General features: G+C 39.2%; 1 protein-coding gene across 2 annotated transcripts in view; it reads right to left on the reverse strand.

Annotated features, from left to right (window-relative positions):
• The window catches only part of LOC111587662 (protein ELFN1-like), a 143,340-nt gene that overhangs the window by 77,600 nt on the left and 47,752 nt on the right, over positions 1–17,988 (reverse strand). The window contains exon 2 of one of the 2 annotated variants that reach the window (XM_035942673.2): positions 9,354–9,436. The exons of the other annotated variant lie outside the window; for it this stretch is intronic. The gene's annotated coding sequence lies outside the window, so the exon portion shown is untranslated. The remainder of the gene's footprint in view (positions 1–9,353; positions 9,437–17,988) is intronic. 2 annotated transcript variants of the gene reach the window in all.

A 17,988-nucleotide genomic window follows, 5' to 3' on the forward strand; every position in this document is an offset into this window, starting at 1 on the left:
CCACCAGCTACAGGGTTTTAATGCTTGGCTGTTTTCAGTCTGAATCTCGTTGCAATTGTAAGAGTAAAATGTAATTTGCAAAATTGTGAAAATTAAGCAAAATGGTTAAAAATATCAAATGCTGTATATTAAAAGGTATAAACTATGACAATGTAGCTTAAATAGGAAAAAATCTTAAGGGGTTTATAGAGTTTCAAAGTACAAATTTGGATTTTTTGTAACAGTTTTATTTCTCAGTTTTACTTTCTTCTATTTAAATTTTGAAGATCAAAGTCACTGTTATCCTCAGAGACACAGATCATCCAGTGTGCAGACTAGAAGGAAGTCTTGCATAACCAATCTGGCAACAATGTTTTTTTCCTGAAAAGACATTTGCAACAGAAAACTGAGCTGTTTAAAACTATAGTAAGATTACTAATTAAGAGCTAAAATGGCAGGAGCTTTGCATTTAAGATGCCAAGCTCTGCTTTTCTACATCCACATATTTTTGGCATTTATCTCATTGCTTTACTCTCCTCTTCATCCAACTAATCATATATTAGATAGGCTGGGAATCATTTCCTTTGTAACTGCAAATGGTGAAGCAGCTTCAAACATGTTCTGCAAGGGTCATATTTAAAGCCAAACCAAGATGCTTTTGTAACCTAAGCAAGTAGTCTTGACGTCTTAACAAAACAGAACACGAAACTCAATCAAACTACCACAGTAAACAACAAAACAAAACTTCAGTCTAAACTTCGTGGTCCCTGGAGCAGGCCAGTGGTTGAGTGGTTCAGGATGTGTACCACATGGGTGCAGATTCCATCACCAGTGAGTTCCTGGTCAATTCCCACGTGAACCTTTGCTACATGTCATTCCCCTGCTCTCTTTCCCCAGTTTTTCTGTCTGTCACTACTGCTTCTATCAAAAATAAAGACAAAATGTCAAAAACCAACGAACAAAACAAAATAATGGTCCCACACGAGACACAAATGCCAGTCTCCTTCGTGAAAGTCGGACTTAAGCCACATCCACCCCACCAGCCTCCCAGCACTGACTTTGTGGCTTTTTACTATACCAGGAGAGGTTATGTTTCCTTTAAAATGTAATTAAGAATGAGGTTTAGTTGTATAGAAGTATAAGCTGTTCTTAATGTTTGCATTTGGGGACATTGTGACGTTTCACGGCATTTCTCAAGCGCAACCCAGATGTCACCTTTCCAACTGTACTGTAGTTTTTTTGTTGTCTGTCCCTGCAACTCTCCATCCAGTTTCCCATGACCAGCTCCCTTTGCTGTCTGCCACAGGAACACACACATATACACACCTCTGATTTCATGTCTCATCACCCCCATGACCCAGATAGACCGGCAACAAATTCACACAGGCCAGAGAGAAAGAAAGAGAAACTGAAAGGTGACGGGAAGCAGACCGAATGAGGAGGACAGGAGGCCGACACTAAATGAGAGAAAGCAGAAAAGACAGCAAGACGCACTGGGGATGCTAAAGGCAAGACGAGAGGAGGAATGGGTAGGAACGCAGGGTGAAAAAAGGCAAGAGGGAGGAGGAATAGAGCTGGATAATGTAGCCGGTAAGTGATAGACTGAGCAGCGGGAGAGGTAGAGCGAGGTCAGATGGAGAGATGGATAGAAGGAGAGAAGAGCAGGAGGGGTGGAAGGGAAATTTGGGTCGACGAAGTGCAGCTGCATCGGGAGAGAGGCGAGATGAGGAGGGTAAAAAGGGGGAGAGACAGGAGGCAGGAAATCAGTTGAGCAGACAGAATGTAGAGTATGTGAAGAGAGGATAAATGGAGGGGGTGAAGATGAGAGAGAGGTAGAAAGAGAGGAGGATGAGGAGGAGGGGGATGAGGGGTAGCAGTCATCAGTATTCCAGCCTTGTACTCAGTTTCCAGCCAAGACAAATGAGAGCCAACATCAGGGAGGAAGTGGATCAGCTGAAATCACACCAACCTCTCCCTCTGTCACCCCGCTCCCCGTTCTCTATTTTTCTCCCTATCTCGCTGCCACCCCCCGCTGCCGAAAGAGAAAGAACCTTATAGCTGCAGTAGCTCATACTGTGGGGACCTTCCCAGACAAATACACACACGTACAGCACCATAAATAAACAGCGCTGTTGCGGCGTGTTACGTTCAACCTTTTCCCAGGTTATTTCAGCAGCGTCCTGCTTCGAGACAGTGAGAACATTGGTCTCCTCCCCCTGAAGGATTTATCTGAGGTGTCGTCAAGTCAGGATTTTTTTTATTGACATTATTTATTTATGAGTTTCAGAGCTGGGTAAGTCTCGAGGGGGAAAATATAAATTTGTGCACTGGAGTTTGTTAAATGTTGCCTAAACACACAACAGTTAGAAAGGGCTTAAATTAGATATTATGAAACTACTTACATTTTCTTATTCAAGCTGGATTATCTGATCACTGAGTAAATTAAAAAAAGATTACATATCTGATTATGCAACTTTGAACACACCACAAAAAGTCCCAAATAGGTATTGAGGTTCAATGCCATACTGTCCATACACTTTCCATACAGTATTGCCACACAGTATTGTTAACATTTTAGCTCATGTTTTTCCCCGATGAGCCCTTGGCTATATTCAGGGATATTTCACTACCTTTACTTTTAAGCTCTTATCTTGGTCAGTAGCCATGCATCCAGTATCCTTCAATTCAGAACACTCTAATCCACCCAGATCTTCCATCATTTGATATGATAATACTTGCATATAATTTGGTATTAGTCTCTATATTGGGGGGGAGAACAATTTCATATTATGAAATTGTTGTGTACGCACATGTATCTCAGCATAAAATGCTGGCATGAGAGATTTAGTTTAATAATTGTGTAGGGGAGATTGTCTGGCAACACCGGAGCTATGATGAAGGGATGCTGTATGACTCTGAAATTGGGCCTAATGGAAATAAATGTCTTTTTTTCACTAGAGTGTTTGCATAGAGAAGCCTAGTTAGAGTGGTGGCACAACAGGTAAACATTTGTCCCCACCAGCCATAAACAAGCCGCCTTCAGTGGTTACATTGCCTTGGTTATCCAAGATTCTTGTGTACAGGCGTCATACAGTACATGTGGTCGCCTTTTGACCACCACTTTTAAATCATTGCAGTGAAACTCACATCCACATCTGTGTTTATTTTCATACAAAATGATAATATTAGCCCCTATGCTGAAACAATGCTGTGATTTCAAAACCTGATTTCTCTTTGGGACACAGAGAAACAATTATGGAAAGGTTAGGTTCTGCTGTTTATTCTGATGTGCAGTAGGCAGACGTTATGAAACAATGAGTGCTTTGTGACTCATTGACCCAACAAGAAGAAGTGTGAAGAAGTTACTAAGATATTACTTTGCAGAGGTTTGATTCATCTTTGTAACATTATTACTTCAATATGTCCAATTATACATAATGAATAAAGCAACTTACATGATGTTAATATCTTTTTGAATAGATATGAATATGTCCAATGACAAGCTGATGAGTAGTTCAAGCAAGAGTAATGGGTAAGGAGCTACCCACACAGCTGTATGTAGGTTGTAACTATGATTAAATCTGATATAAATTCAAACTACTTTTTTCTTGCCAACACTTTATTGCACAGATAAGCAACCGGTATTGTTGGAAAGGTCAAGTCTTGCAGTTTCATCTGATATGTGCTACGGCTCGCTGCAACAAACACTTAAAGAAAGGATGTGAATTTGGATGCACAGTGCGTCTGCTGGACTGTCACGGTTAAGGGATGTTTGTAGCAACAGCATTGTTTAACAGGCAATATGAGGGTACATCCACATACTAAACCAAAACTTTATTCAACACAAGTATCCCATACACTACAATGTCTATGGCCTCACAACTTTCCCTTTAATATTTCACTGCTTTTAAATCATCCAACACTTAGCCCTGAAAAAGGATTTAACGTCAGGGTTCTTATGTGGGTCATAAATAAATAATGAGTGATGGTAACTGCACCAAAAAAAGATGACGACACACCATTATAGTAATGACCTCTACAGATCAGTGTTTTCTTGACATTCTGTGCAAATTCATAGGGAAAACCTGGACAAAGGTGCACCTGCAAGTCTGCAGAAACCTAACAGAAAGTTGTACTCAAATTAAAAACACATTGTTGAATTTGTTTGTCATATGGGCCTCAGCTGAGCTGAATGAAGGATGGAGAATACTGAGTATTTTCAGACACTGGTGCTGGTGTATCATTTGACTGTACAGTACAGAGGTATTCAATAACTACAGTTAGAGCTGTTGCAGTAACTTGGCATTAGTACTCCATTCACACCTGGTATATAATTAACTTGTTTGTTTTCTAGAGGAGAGTTAGATGAGAAAATCAGTAACACATGTCTATACAGTAATTATGTTAGCTTAGCATAAACACAGGTATCAAAAGAAAATGACTAGCCTGGATCTATCCTATTTTAGTTCAGTCTGTACACAAAGCGAAGGTTGAAATTGACAATTTGCTTTTGTATGGGGTGTTACATGCCAGACCTTCCTTATTTTATTTGAAAACAATCTGTGCAGACTGCATTTATATGTGACTGAAATGTGATGGTAATGCGAGCCAGATCGGATCAGCCCCAGATGCAGTGAGCCCTTCCAAATTGCATTCAGATTGCAGTGCATTCAGCACACAATTACAACTTCATTAGCATGTGTTTGCCTTATTCAGATACAGATCCAACATTAATAGCAGGTGAAATGTGTCCAAGTTAATACAGTAAATTACCCACAAGTGATGTGTTTCTTTTCCCTGAGACATTCCTGTTTTGTAGTACGCCTTATAGTTTGCAAAGAATAATTTAATTACAATCAAAGCTTCTACAAATAACTTCACATCCCAAAATCCAACATTTCTATCTCGTCTTTGCACAAATGCTGAAGCCAGCAGTGCAGCGATGCTAAATATACCCTGGAACACATGCTCTTTTTTTTTTTTCAAGCTTTGCTGATTGGAGGGTGTTAGAGAAAAACGAACTATGATCTTGATGACACCATATATCAACATAAGGCAGTCACATGCTCGGGGCCCTGCCACAGCCTTCTATCAGCTTTGAGTTATCCCTTCAGTGTAATCTCCCCCGTCCCCTTCTGAAAAGCACAAACAGCAGCACACACAGTAATGATTCCACCCACTCTCTCTCTCTCTCCTCTGCCTGCCCCCCCACTGGGTTTTCCTGCTCTGATTACTGTTTGTTCACACAAAAAACAAAACCCACTGTGAGAAGGATGTACAATTCTGACAGAAAATGAGGAGACACAGATTTATCCTCTCTCTCTCTCTCACTCACACACACACACACACACACACACACGCACACACACACACGCACGCACGCACGCACGCACGCACACACACACACGCACACACACACACACCTGTCCTGATACAAGAGGATCAAATGGTTATCAGAGCAACTCCACTAATCATCACAACAGACACAACATACCCCTCTGTTGCCCTTTTCGCTCTCATTAAAAGGAGGAGCCTTGATACTATTCCATATTTTCTGTCTTGTGAACAAATCCCATGAAAAGCAACAGTCAACTGATCCTACTAACAAGTTTTGTGTGTGCAGCCAAAGCTTGATATAAGCTAGCTCACTGATCTGCAACGTAGAGCTGTCTGAAAACTGTTAGAAACACATCGGTGACTCATACCTTTGCGCTGGGCGACAGGTTCCTTCATTACCTTGAGCGTGGCTACTGTCGCTTTGGTTGTTCTGAATCAGTGTCGCCAACAACTGACCTGATTTCCAGACCTCTGAATCGCTGCCCACATGTCAGCATTTCATACTCAGACTGTGCTGCAGTCACTGACAGACGAAGAAATGGTCAACTGATCTGAGTTGTGTTTCTGGGATTATTAATGTTGATGAGATCTTTCTCGACAGTTACCTGCCTGCAATCATTTAGGAAACACGGCTACAAAAACATAACCTGCTTCTACAGCTAATAAAATACCTCTCAGACCAGCGAATCAGCAAACATGACAACAAAACAATGTCAGGCTGAATGACTGAAGTGAAACAAAAGCCCTTTTCCACCACAGGATAGTAACATTGCTGCTTCATCGGTCTGGTAAAGTGATGGCATTCTGTCATTCTGACACTTTTCTCTTAATGGTCCTCATGGCTTCATTCAGACATAAAAACTACAGTGAAGGAGAAAACCAGTCAGTACAGAAGGTTTGGGCAGTACATCAAGTGATGTATAATACACAACAATGTACTATTACACAAGACACTAAATTGTCCAAATAATATCCTTGTTTACTTTAGATGATAATCTAACCGCCAACAGTTAAATAAAAACATCCAAACAGCTGTGATGGAGTTCAGGACGACCAACAAATGATTTAACTGCCGCTAATAAACTGTGACTGTGTGACAGCTCATCTGTCTCACGTGAAGAAAAGTACAGTTTTACTTGCTGTTTGAGCTTGATTGATCCTGTCTCCATGTCAGGTAAAACTTAGAATTATAAGTTATTAACAAAGTTGTTCCTGTTGCACTGCACACATTTCCTGTCGTTGGAGACAATCATATGAACCCTGCTGCTGTCTGATGCTGCAAAAGTTTAATGAACTCAGAGGAAAGATTCCTACAAACATCCAGAAGCAACAAATTACACCTCAGCTCTTGTTGAGCTGACCTTTATTATTGGTGAGTCTCGGTATTCTGACCAGTTCTGCCCTTATTGCAGAAGTTTATTTTATGGACATTACAGTTTGTATCTTAGCATGTGTCTACACATATATTACGGTCTTCTGCTCAGGATATAGCCAAGGATGTGAAATCGTGGCATTAAGTGAATGAAAAGGGTGTTGTGTGATTTTGAAATACAAACTGTGACTTTAGCTCTCTGTGGGATTTGTTTGGATCAATAATGGTGCTGAAATGTAGAAAAGACATTCACTGAAACACTTCACACAACTCAAAGTGTCACTTGTGCATGCTTGTCCATTAATGTGACAATAAACACGTTTGACTGTGTGAAGTGAGGAACATACAGAGTCTCTAAACTGTCCTGCTGCCTTAAAAGCTCATAAGCATACCAAATTTGTATTAATCTGCAGCTTCAAAAAAATAGATCACAGTGCCCAGCTACTTAAGCTTCAAAAATAAATCAAACTGCACGCAATATTTATTACATTCTTAGACATTTCCACATCTTCACTGGAGAAAAATAATTCCGCTGAGCACCACAGACAAGGTAAGGAAGGTGTAAAGTGTTGAGAGACAGGCCAACACATTATTAGTTTCTATCTTTTCATGGAGTTTGTGGTTAACAAGAAAAATATACTATAACACCGGTCTTATTTTTAGCCATGCCTGGAGCTATGCTGCCGGCATGTCGGTGTAAGTATGACGTTTGGTGGATCAGTCCACAACTTTGGTTCAGACTAAAATATCTAGACATCGACTAGACGGCTTGCCATGAGATTTTGCACAGATTCAGTGATCTGTCGACTTTTTTGGCAGCACCCCCATCTACCAGGGAAATATTTCTGGATTGTGATGAAATACCTTCTGTAATGCTTGGATGAAGGATGAATTACAGCAATTAGGTCATTGTTAACTTTACAGTTCTATTTTTCATTACATTGATAAATATGGTAGTCAGTACACTTGCTGAACATCAGTAGGTTCGATCTGCTACTGTGATGGAGTTAGCGTGTTGGTGTGTGTATTTATCTCTGAGCATCACTGTACAACTTCACACAGATGGTTCTTACTGTAGTTTAAATACTTTGTTTGAAAACTTTAAACTTAAGATGAGATGTCCTGCTCTTATTCTTTCGTTCTGCTCTTTTTCTCTTGCTGTCTCCGGTTCCATTTTACAGACTGACATAATCTTAAATCCCAAAAATAACATTTTTAATTAAGCAATATGCCTGCAGGAAATTGGCATGTATTTCTTCAAATCAGCCTCTAAGCATTTATTTAAGGCTCTATATTTAGACAGTAATTAAAGCATTGCAGCAGCGTGCTGCAGAGAACAACAACTCCATGGTTATTACAGCCCTCTGTATTGTCCTCATTGCTTGTTCCTTTCTTTCTCTTCTGAAACAAACTGCGCACACAAACACATTTACACATGTACACGTCTGAATGGAGTAATAACGGGAATGAGATGGAGGCAGCCAATTGTCTCCATCCTGTATCTTATTTGTACCAGCGCAGATGAGCAATCGAACAGAAATTAAATGAAGGGGAAAAAAAGGAGAGGAACGAAGCAGCAGCCAAAAAAAAGTGTTGTTAAGTTGAATTTAAAATGCTCTGAAGAGGATAAGCAAGTAGGGCACTCAAGAGAGGAGGAGAAAGAGGAGGAGGAGAGGAGAGAATGGGTGGAGAGGAGAGGAACAGGATGGGGAATTGATAAATAGATCATTGTATGCAAGGAGCTGCTCTGCCTCTTCTCTCCATCTTTCCCACGTCTCCAACTACCCCCTCCACCCCCCTGACACCAGATAAACTGAATTCCTAACTCATCTGTTTATTGTAAATGAGCCTAAATAAGGCCAGAACACAGAGGATTCACACAAACACAAAGGACACACACACACACACACACACACACACAAAGAGAGAGTGAGTGAACAGTTGTACTGTATAACGTCTTTTACTGTTTCACGCCTTGTTTGTCCTGTCTTTTCGTTGTTGAGCGTCCTCTGCAAATGAGCGTCTGTGTGCGTTTACCCAAGGTTTTGACAGGACTCATGGCTAAACTCTTAACAGCACAACACACACACAGATACCCACTAGGCTCAGAAGCTCCTCTGACATCCTGTTCTTCTAATGGAGGAGGCAGCCCGGTGCACAATTGGAGACGAAAAAATCCGTGTGACAGTGCAACACAACCTCAACTGATCTAATAGACAAACATGATGTGAACACACTGTGGCTCTAATGACTTGTAGCACTCATGAAAACACAAGACACGGAGAGGGGAGGATGCAGAAGGCCGAAAGGTAACTTGGAGATTTTTTTTCCCTTCATCTCTGTTATCAGAAATTGCTCAGCAACTTTTTCCCATTTGTAGGCGTCCTTGAACACATCTGAAAAGCCTCTGTGGGGAATCTTTAACCAGCCAGCTGTTGGTCTGTATGTTACTATTCACGCCGTGGCTGCTGCAGCTCCTGCATGATTCATGGAGTACGTTCACATTTTGATAGGTAAAATAAGCAGTAGTAAGGCAGGAATGTTGCTTTGTTTTTTTGTTTTTTTCCCTGTTTGTGGAGAGGTGCAAAATCTTCCCAACAAAGCTCAAAGGTGGTAAAAGCGAGAAAAAGTCAATGTGAAGGAAAATAAAAAAAGAAAAACAGACCTCTGATATTCCAGCTCAGTCTCTCTTTGATGATTTTTCTTCTCACTGGTTCTCAAACGGGGGGCGCCAGGAGCATTCAGCCACTGCAGGGGTGATGCATGAACATGGGAAAAACAAGTGAATGAATACGATTTATGTACGGAAGATAAACAAACGATGCTGTTGGGCTGAGTTGAATCATCTTTTTTATTTTTTATACCAAAATTCAACTGGTCTAGTTTATTGCTTCTTCAATATTTTCAATTTTTGATTAATCAGTTTATGTGGAATGAGGGGTTTAGCTTTGTAACTCTCACAGGCCCAGTGAAAATCTGCTCCTGTATTTTGGATACCATCCCACCATTTTCAAGCCTTACAATTCAAATGATGTAAACTTTTTAAATAATATATTGTTTAATAATGAATAAAGCAATCAATCCAGGAGTAAGAGCTTGGTTTGTATTGCCAACATAAGTCTGACTCATTCCCAGTTGATGTTGGACTCAGGGAAGCCCTTTGTCACTAAATCTGTTCATAACTTTCAGGGACAGAGTTTCTCGGCACAGCCAAAGGGTGGACGGTGACACAGCTCTGTTGGCTTCATCAAGCGGTGACCTCCAGTTTGCACCGGTGGCAGTTTGCAGCCAAGTGCAAAGTGGTTGAGATGAGAATAAAATCTCCAAGTTCTCCGGTTGAAAAACAGCGGATTTCCCGCTCCGGGTTGGGGATGAGCTGTTGCCTCAAGTGGAGGAGTTCAAGCACCTATGGGTCCGTAAGTGACGCAAGAATAGAGCCGGAGATTGATAGATGGATTGAAGCGACGCCTGCAGTGAAGTGGATGCTGCACCGGTTTGTGGTAGAGTGAGAGCCGAGCCAAAAGGTGAAACTCTCGATTTACCGGTCAATCTGTGTTCCTACCTTCACCTATGGCCATAATCTGTGAGACCAAGAGAATGAGATCAGGGATAAAAGCAGCTGCCTCTCAGACGCCACCCACACAAGCTGTTTGGATCATCAACAGGGAGGAGACCCGGGGGCAGACCCGGGATACGCTGCAGAGATTATGTCTCTCGGCTGGCTTGGGAACGCCTCGGTGTCCCCCTGGAGGAGCAGGAGGAGGCGACGAGAGAGGGATGTCTGTGCAGCCCTGCTCATGCTGCTGCCCCCGTGATTCCAGATAGGTGGTAGAAAATGGATGGATGAAATAAATAAATGCACCTCAATGCAGCGCTTTCTGTCACATACAGGAGCTTTTGCATGTTGAATGTCTGCCCACTGTTCCCCGTTAGGGTCCCAAAAACAAGCGCTTCACAGCTTTTGGTGTTTTTTATTTTTTATTTTAAGAATTTGATGAAGGTTGTGGTGTTATTTTTTCTCATCACTCAATTAGCTAATAGGGCCAATGAAAAACACAGAACACGTTTATTTGTGAATTCCAACTCCATGGTTATTAAAAAGTCTAGATGTGCTCCAAATTCAACATCAAAATTAACAGTAAATAAAATTGAAAGTTTGTGGACAATTTAAAAAAAAAAAAAAAAAAAACAGAACATACTTATTTTATTATGTTTGATCGTAAATGGGAAACAAACTGGAGCCTCCCTCATGAAAGTCTGATGTTCTTTTGACTCATCTCTCCCACCAGACTTCCTCTTTACAGACTTTGTTGCTCTCTAGCATCATCTGACTTCCTCCTTTGCTCCTGTTGTATTTACTATAGCTGCTAAAGGTCTTTGTTACATAAACTTGAAAATATGCAGTAAACAGTTTTGGGGAAATGATTGATGCCATCGTTTTTGTAGGACAAACGCCATAAGTTGTATATATTGATATAATCTTTCTTACAATGTATTGACGGTTCTTGTGAAACTCATTACGTTATATCACACTAGTCTGGCTCAGGGCAACATAGCAGTGTGGTTAGCATTGCTGCCTCACAACAAGAAGGTTTAGCTTGAATGGAGCCTTTCTGTGCAGAGTTTGCATCTTCTTCCAGAGCCTGCAGGGTTTTCTGCTTCCTCCCACCACACAAAGACATGCATGGTGGGTTAACTGGTGATTTTAAATTACCCCCAGGTGTGAGTGTGATCATGCATGGTTGTCGGTCTCATTGTGTCATCCCTGTGACGGACTGGCAACCTGTCCAGAGTGTATCCCGCCTCTCTCCAGCCCTTAACAGACTCTCTACAGGATAAAACAGCTAGAACTAATCTATGCCTAGATCTTTACAGTAGTAGTGGTAAAACTATTTGTACTAGTTTAGTCTGATATTTTGAGATATGGTGCCAGATTGCATTTTTTCATGTTTTTTTTTCATTTTTAACGAAAGTGAAAGTATGATTCAACACCCCTCCCTACCGCAATCATTTTCATTCATTTCCTTATACAGGATGATTTCTGCTCAATCTTCTGGTTCAGCAGAGTCTGTATTTTTAGCACCACCTGTTCTCTGCGTTCATGTTCCTCTGCAGTTTATTTGCAGCTGTGCCGCAGAATGCTGTTACAGAGAGGGGTCCAATATGCAGCAAGCAGATGACACGTTCTCAAGGTCTATAATAGAAAACTGATTAGACCTGTATAATCTATCTGACATGAATAGAGAAGTTTCTAGGAGTAGAATCTACGACAAAAGGCGCTGTCAATAATATTCCTGTGAGTAATTTAGCTGAGTCCATCCAGTACTACTTCACCATCTTCATTTTTACTGTCTCCTGTCCTGAAAGGAGTTATTGGTACAGATAATGGATAAATAAGCTCAGAATGGGCTCAGAATGACTTTGATTCCCTGTCTTGTCAAAAGATATCTAGACGTCGGAGTAAAAGCTGGTATGAACATGAAGTGAACGAACCGAAAGGTTTAGGTCTTTTAGTTGTATGCTTTCAATGCTGTTGGAACAGAGGACACATGCAAGGTATCTAAAAAATATATTTTTAAATCAGTACTTACTAAAATGCTTAGTTTGTGTCTTGTGTTCCAAATGGTTACATTGTTATTAGCATCATTGTTGTTTTTACCATTATTTTCACACTATGTGTAAAGTACGCTATGTTTTATACACATTAAATCCATACATTGCGATCTGTTGGTGCTCCATGTTTGTTCAAGGACACATAGACAGAAGGGAGAAGCAATCCATCACCAAGCTTGTATTTTTGCATTTAATGGCCAAACCTGTTCAACCAACTGAGCTACAGCTGCCCCATTGTTATATTAATGACAGGCACCTGCAATGTCAGCCCTCTGTGGCATTTACACAAGCTTGCCGAGATAAAAGCAACTGTTCCTGCACATATGGAAGAGAAAGGCTTTTGTTTATTTATTGGTTTGGCAGTTTTAATTTATGATCTGAGTAGACACACACACGACTTTAGACTCAGTGATTCTTTTTGTTTAAAAACAACCTGACAAACAGTTTTGACATTCAGAAATTTCATTGTATTTTTCACCTCCTTTTTCCTGATTTTGTGTTCAGCTGTTCAAATGTCTACAACAACGATTTTACCTTAATATGTAGATTTTCTTCCACTTTATACTTATCATCCACTACTGATCAGAAGGATATATTTATTTTAGGACATACAGTAAAAAGATAGGATGTATAAAAGATTCTTACAGACTTAACTACACAATGTGATGTTAAATTATACATGTACCAGGTGCTATGAGGATGTTGACACAGGCAGGTTTATTGGGCTCCCTAAAGTAAAAAGACTTTGTTTACTGTGTGTGATTTATTGCTAGATCTCTGAAGAGAAACTGCTGTTCTCATTTTTTTTCTCTCTCATCTTGAGGAGAAATGTATTTTCTGCTAAATTACATTTGTACATTTCAAATCAACATAGCTTTGCCATTTATTTTATTGCTTTACTGTCCCTCCTTTTCATCCTACCATCATATATTAGAGGAGGCAGGACTCATCACCATGGTAACGCAGAAGATGGAGGACAAGCTTCAAATGTGTTGTGAAAGGGTTGTATCTGAACCCAAACTGTGACATTTTTAAGTCATTTTGGGGCCTAAATTTAACTAAACAACAAGTGAAAATGAAATCTAAGAATAGTTTCCCACATGGGAGATGAATCCGAGTCTACTGAGTGAAACTCATTCTGAGTTGTGCCTCCATCCTGCCCTCTTTGTTGCTTTTCCAAAACTGAAAGTCTTTCTTCCGTCACAGTCTTTTGGTGAAAAATAATGTCTTGTTTTCCAAATGTAAATAAGAATGCAGTTTAGTTGTAGAAATACATCATTTTGGCGGTACAGGGTTGTGATTTACTAACGTGCTTCATTTCTGATAAGTTCTTTCACATTATTGAATATTATAACCTTTGGTGTGTCCGATTTTATTTGTAGAGCACTGAGTGGAGGATAATGTTATTTTCTGCAATGTAATAAAAGAAGCTGTGTTAGTGCTTATGTTTGACAAATGTATCATCACTGTATTTTTGTCCTGTAAGCCTGTGTTGGCTCCCGTATGCAACTAGAAATCTCTACTGTGAATAATCACAGCATTAAAATTCTACCTCTTAACCCCTGTTTTGTCCTGTGGGTCAAATTGAACTGTTTTAAAGTTTGAAAATGCGGGGGGGAAAAATGCACAATTAAACTTCTGATGTCCACATTTTCAACATTTTTGGGAAATTTTCAAATATTTTTTGTGGGAAAAACAGGAATGTTAAATAAAAATGTTTCTTAAGAACATTCACATTTTTTGTGAATGTTTTTAAAGAAAACATTAGAAGTTTACTGATATATATGTAACCACTTTAGATATTTTAAGGATTTTTTGGGGTAGATTTTTCCCCATTTTTTGAAAATGAAAAATTGTCGATAAATTTTGGGGGATTTTTTGAGTAAAACTTTTAAGTAAAACTTTTAAGGGAAAGTTTTTTCAAACAAGGAAACAATTTTTTTTGGTGCCCGTAAATGAAGACAACGGGAAGGTTAGGCAGCTCTAATGATGAACCTATAATATAACAATATTAAAGTTATAATGGTCAACACAATACTTTTACTTTACTTCAGATTTTCACTTGTAACACATTGTTGTAATATTGTGATGTGTCAATTTATCATATTTATACACATTTACAGAATTTCAGAAACTGCACCAGTGATACAAATAAGTATCTTAGCAATAAGTATCTGTTTTCTTTTTTTTTTATGAACACTTCAGTCACATCATTAACTAAGAGTTCCTCGATTAAGTCGTCCCTGCTGGGAGGCATGTAAGATGTGCTAAGCTGGGTTCCCCCTCGTTGTTATTCAGCTGCTTATTAAAAGGCCAATTTCAATTTAAGACTCCACCTGTTACTCTTTGATCACTTCAGTCTGCACTTATAAACATGGAACAAAATCTCACTTATCCAGAACAGACAGGAGGAGGCCACACTCCCCAAAGAGTTCATAGTCTTGTTCTTGGTTTCTCATGCTGATCTCTGTTCACGTCTCTCCCGGATCTGTCGACTCGCATTATCTTACTAATATTTCAGAGTCTGTTTCCTCACATAAAACAGCAGGGATTCATTTAGTGGTAAACTGCTCTGAAAGTACAAAAAGCTAGAAAGTAAAAAAATATATATAAACAGTCCTAATCAGTATAGGATCTCTGATATTAGTGCTATGGATTTTCATTTCTCTCAGCTGCAATATCATTGTAAAATGTATATACTGCACTTGCTACTGGTGCACTGTCACATAAAATGAACCGTGCAGCGGTTTCAGTCAATACCAATGACTTACAAATTATTTTGCATGCTGGGAAGCCATGATGAGTGCTGACATTTCTCGCTTTTGAAACACCTGCAGTCACACGAACACATTTACTGCCTTCGAAAACCTTTTCAAAGATGGAGAAAAGTGTGCGTTAAAAGCCGTTCACCGTTGCTGCGTCACATTTTATTCTCCAAGCCATGAAAAGCGAACAACCTATTTTATTTCCCACAGACCTGTGGACGCTGCTGCACTTGGCTAGCAGCTGGTAATTGCTGATAACAGTCATAAATTACATAATACACTTTTAAACGTCCGGTGAAGGAAAGTGGGAGCAGATAAAACATCTGAGCAGAGACAATAAAATACACAGACACATAACTCAGCTAGAAATATTTAGTGAACGAACTCCAATCACACAGCACAAAAAAACAGCTACCTGTTGTGGTTGACGGTGATAATAAAGTCCATTCAAAGCAGCAGGGAACTAGAAGTAGCAATTTCACGCCATGTTTGCATTTTAAACAGTATCACACTTAGCGACATGAAACACAGGCCTGTAATAGAGAACACATTGTGACACATCGCAGTAGGAGAAGTCCTGGTTTGTTCATAGCAGCTCAGTATTACATTGTCAAGGCTCACTAGGATGCTTGAACGGAACAGAGCCACTGTTCATGCTATTAATAACAGTAACTGTTCTTTTCCTGCAATGACAAATCAAAATGGCTGTTGTGAGTGCCTCTTTCATGCAGACTTCAACCCTGCAACTCTACAATAAACCACTGTGTTGGTTTATCAGCATCACTTTCCTCAGAAAATACAGTAAATCCTCCACTAGATAGTGGTGCTAATCACAGATGTAGGAATGACGGCATTTTTAGAAGACTGTGATGCATTCAGGTGTCACCATATGCAGTTTAGTTTTAGTTGATGGTGTAGAAATTAAATGGCCGGTAAATGAAAGAGTCAAGACGCTCTACAAGCAGAGAAACATCTGGAAATGTCGACACGGAAGTCAAGTTCAACCTTCTATGTTCAGATTAAACGCAAAGCAAATTTGTACCACGTCTAAATTAATGGAAAGATTTCAGTGGGTGTGAGTTCAGTCTAGGCAGTGCAGCTGGGTAGAAGTGGTGCCCACAGACACCGAACATGTCTCAGCTTAAGCAAACAGCATGACTCAACTATCAGTGAACGCAGAGAGACAGGAGAGTTCCTGCTAAGTTCTGGGGTCAGTCTGAGACTGAGCAGTCACACAAACACACAGTGAATGGAGGCACACAAATGGCTGGCTGGTACATGAACATGATGTTGACAGCCAACAGCCACAGCTAATATCTGCACAGATAATACAGACAACAGCTCGACTGGTACTGGATTTTTGGAGGCAACGCTGATGCACATTTGTAGTGAGTAAAAAAAAAAAAAAATATATATATATATATATATATATATATATATATATATATATATATATATATATATATATATTAGGGCTGGGACTTTAACGTGTTGATTTTGATTAATTAATTACCACGAAAATAATGCGTTAAAAATAATAGCGCAATTAATTGCAGCCTCCTCAGTTCCCTCATTTCTGGCACACTGGTAACTCTGATGAACACTCCAGCCCAGTAGGTGGCGGTAATGAACCTAAAGTCTGTTTGTAGCCATGAAGAAGAAGCACAGGAAGCACTGACTGAAGTCAGGCACTGGTGAACAGTGAAAGAAGACGAGATTGCAGAACTTTTCCTTTTAAAAATCTTCCCGATGGCAGCTTGGATAAAAGCCTGGTTGTGTGCAAATTGTACAACAAAGAGTTTTCTGAACACTGCGTCACTTCAAGCCGACGGCATCACCTCAATGTAAAACATGTTGCTGTTAGCACCGGAGCTAACGTTAGCTACGAGTCATGCTAACGGCTAACGGTGTAGCCATCCCATAATAGACCACTTTTCTAGACAGAGCTTGAGTTTACAGAAAGTCTTAAAATGTTGAATAAAATCGCTATAAAAGCACTTAGATTTGCAGTAATCTGTGAATGTAGCAGACAGATGAAAAATGCAGATAAATAGACCCAGAAAAGATGAAAACAGAATGAATCTCTGGATTTTCAACTTTCTGAAGCTCCTTGAACTACTTATGCTGATTTTATGTGCCATACAGTGGAAAAAACAACTAAATTCAGGCTTAAGTCATCAAAATCACTTTTTTCTATATGTCCCATTTTCCTTTATTTAAAATTAATTTTAAATTATAAACACGTATATGTCTATTCATTCATTCAACTGTCAACCACAATTTTATTTGAATTGAAAAACTTCACTTATTGTGTCAAATATTGCTATTTGACAAAACTGCAAATTGCGATTAATTAATTACAAAGCCTGCAATTAATTAGATTAAAATTTTTAATCGCGTCCCACCACTAATATATATATATATATATATATATTACAAAAAAATCAACCACAATCCAGTGAAATTTGCTGAATTTTGTTTGATTTTTTTGTGAATGTTCTTAGGAAACATTTTTAACATTTCTTTTTTTCCACAAAAAAATGTTCAAAGATTTCCCAAAAATGTTGAAAATGTGGACATCATAAATGCACTGTAAAAATATTTTTTTTCCACATTTTCAAACTTTAAAACGGGTCAGTTTTGACCCGCAGAACAACACGAGGGTTAACTCAGCACCACCATGTTCCTCTTTAGTAAAAACACTGTAAAATAAATTGCATCATATAACCATTTTAAACTTTAATTGTTTTTAACCATTCACTGTTATTAAGATTGAGGTTAGTTATAGATATTCCCTTCTTTGTTAAATTAAAGATAAAAACTTGTAAAATCACATGAAACATATTAATCTACAAATTAACTGTAAATAAACAGGATAAAAATAAATTAATTTGTAATTTGTATTTTTTTATAACATCTGAC

This window comes from Amphiprion ocellaris, chromosome 4 (genome assembly GCF_022539595.1).
Source record: "Amphiprion ocellaris isolate individual 3 ecotype Okinawa chromosome 4, ASM2253959v1, whole genome shotgun sequence".
Lineage (NCBI taxonomy): Eukaryota > Metazoa > Chordata > Actinopteri > Pomacentridae > Amphiprion > Amphiprion ocellaris.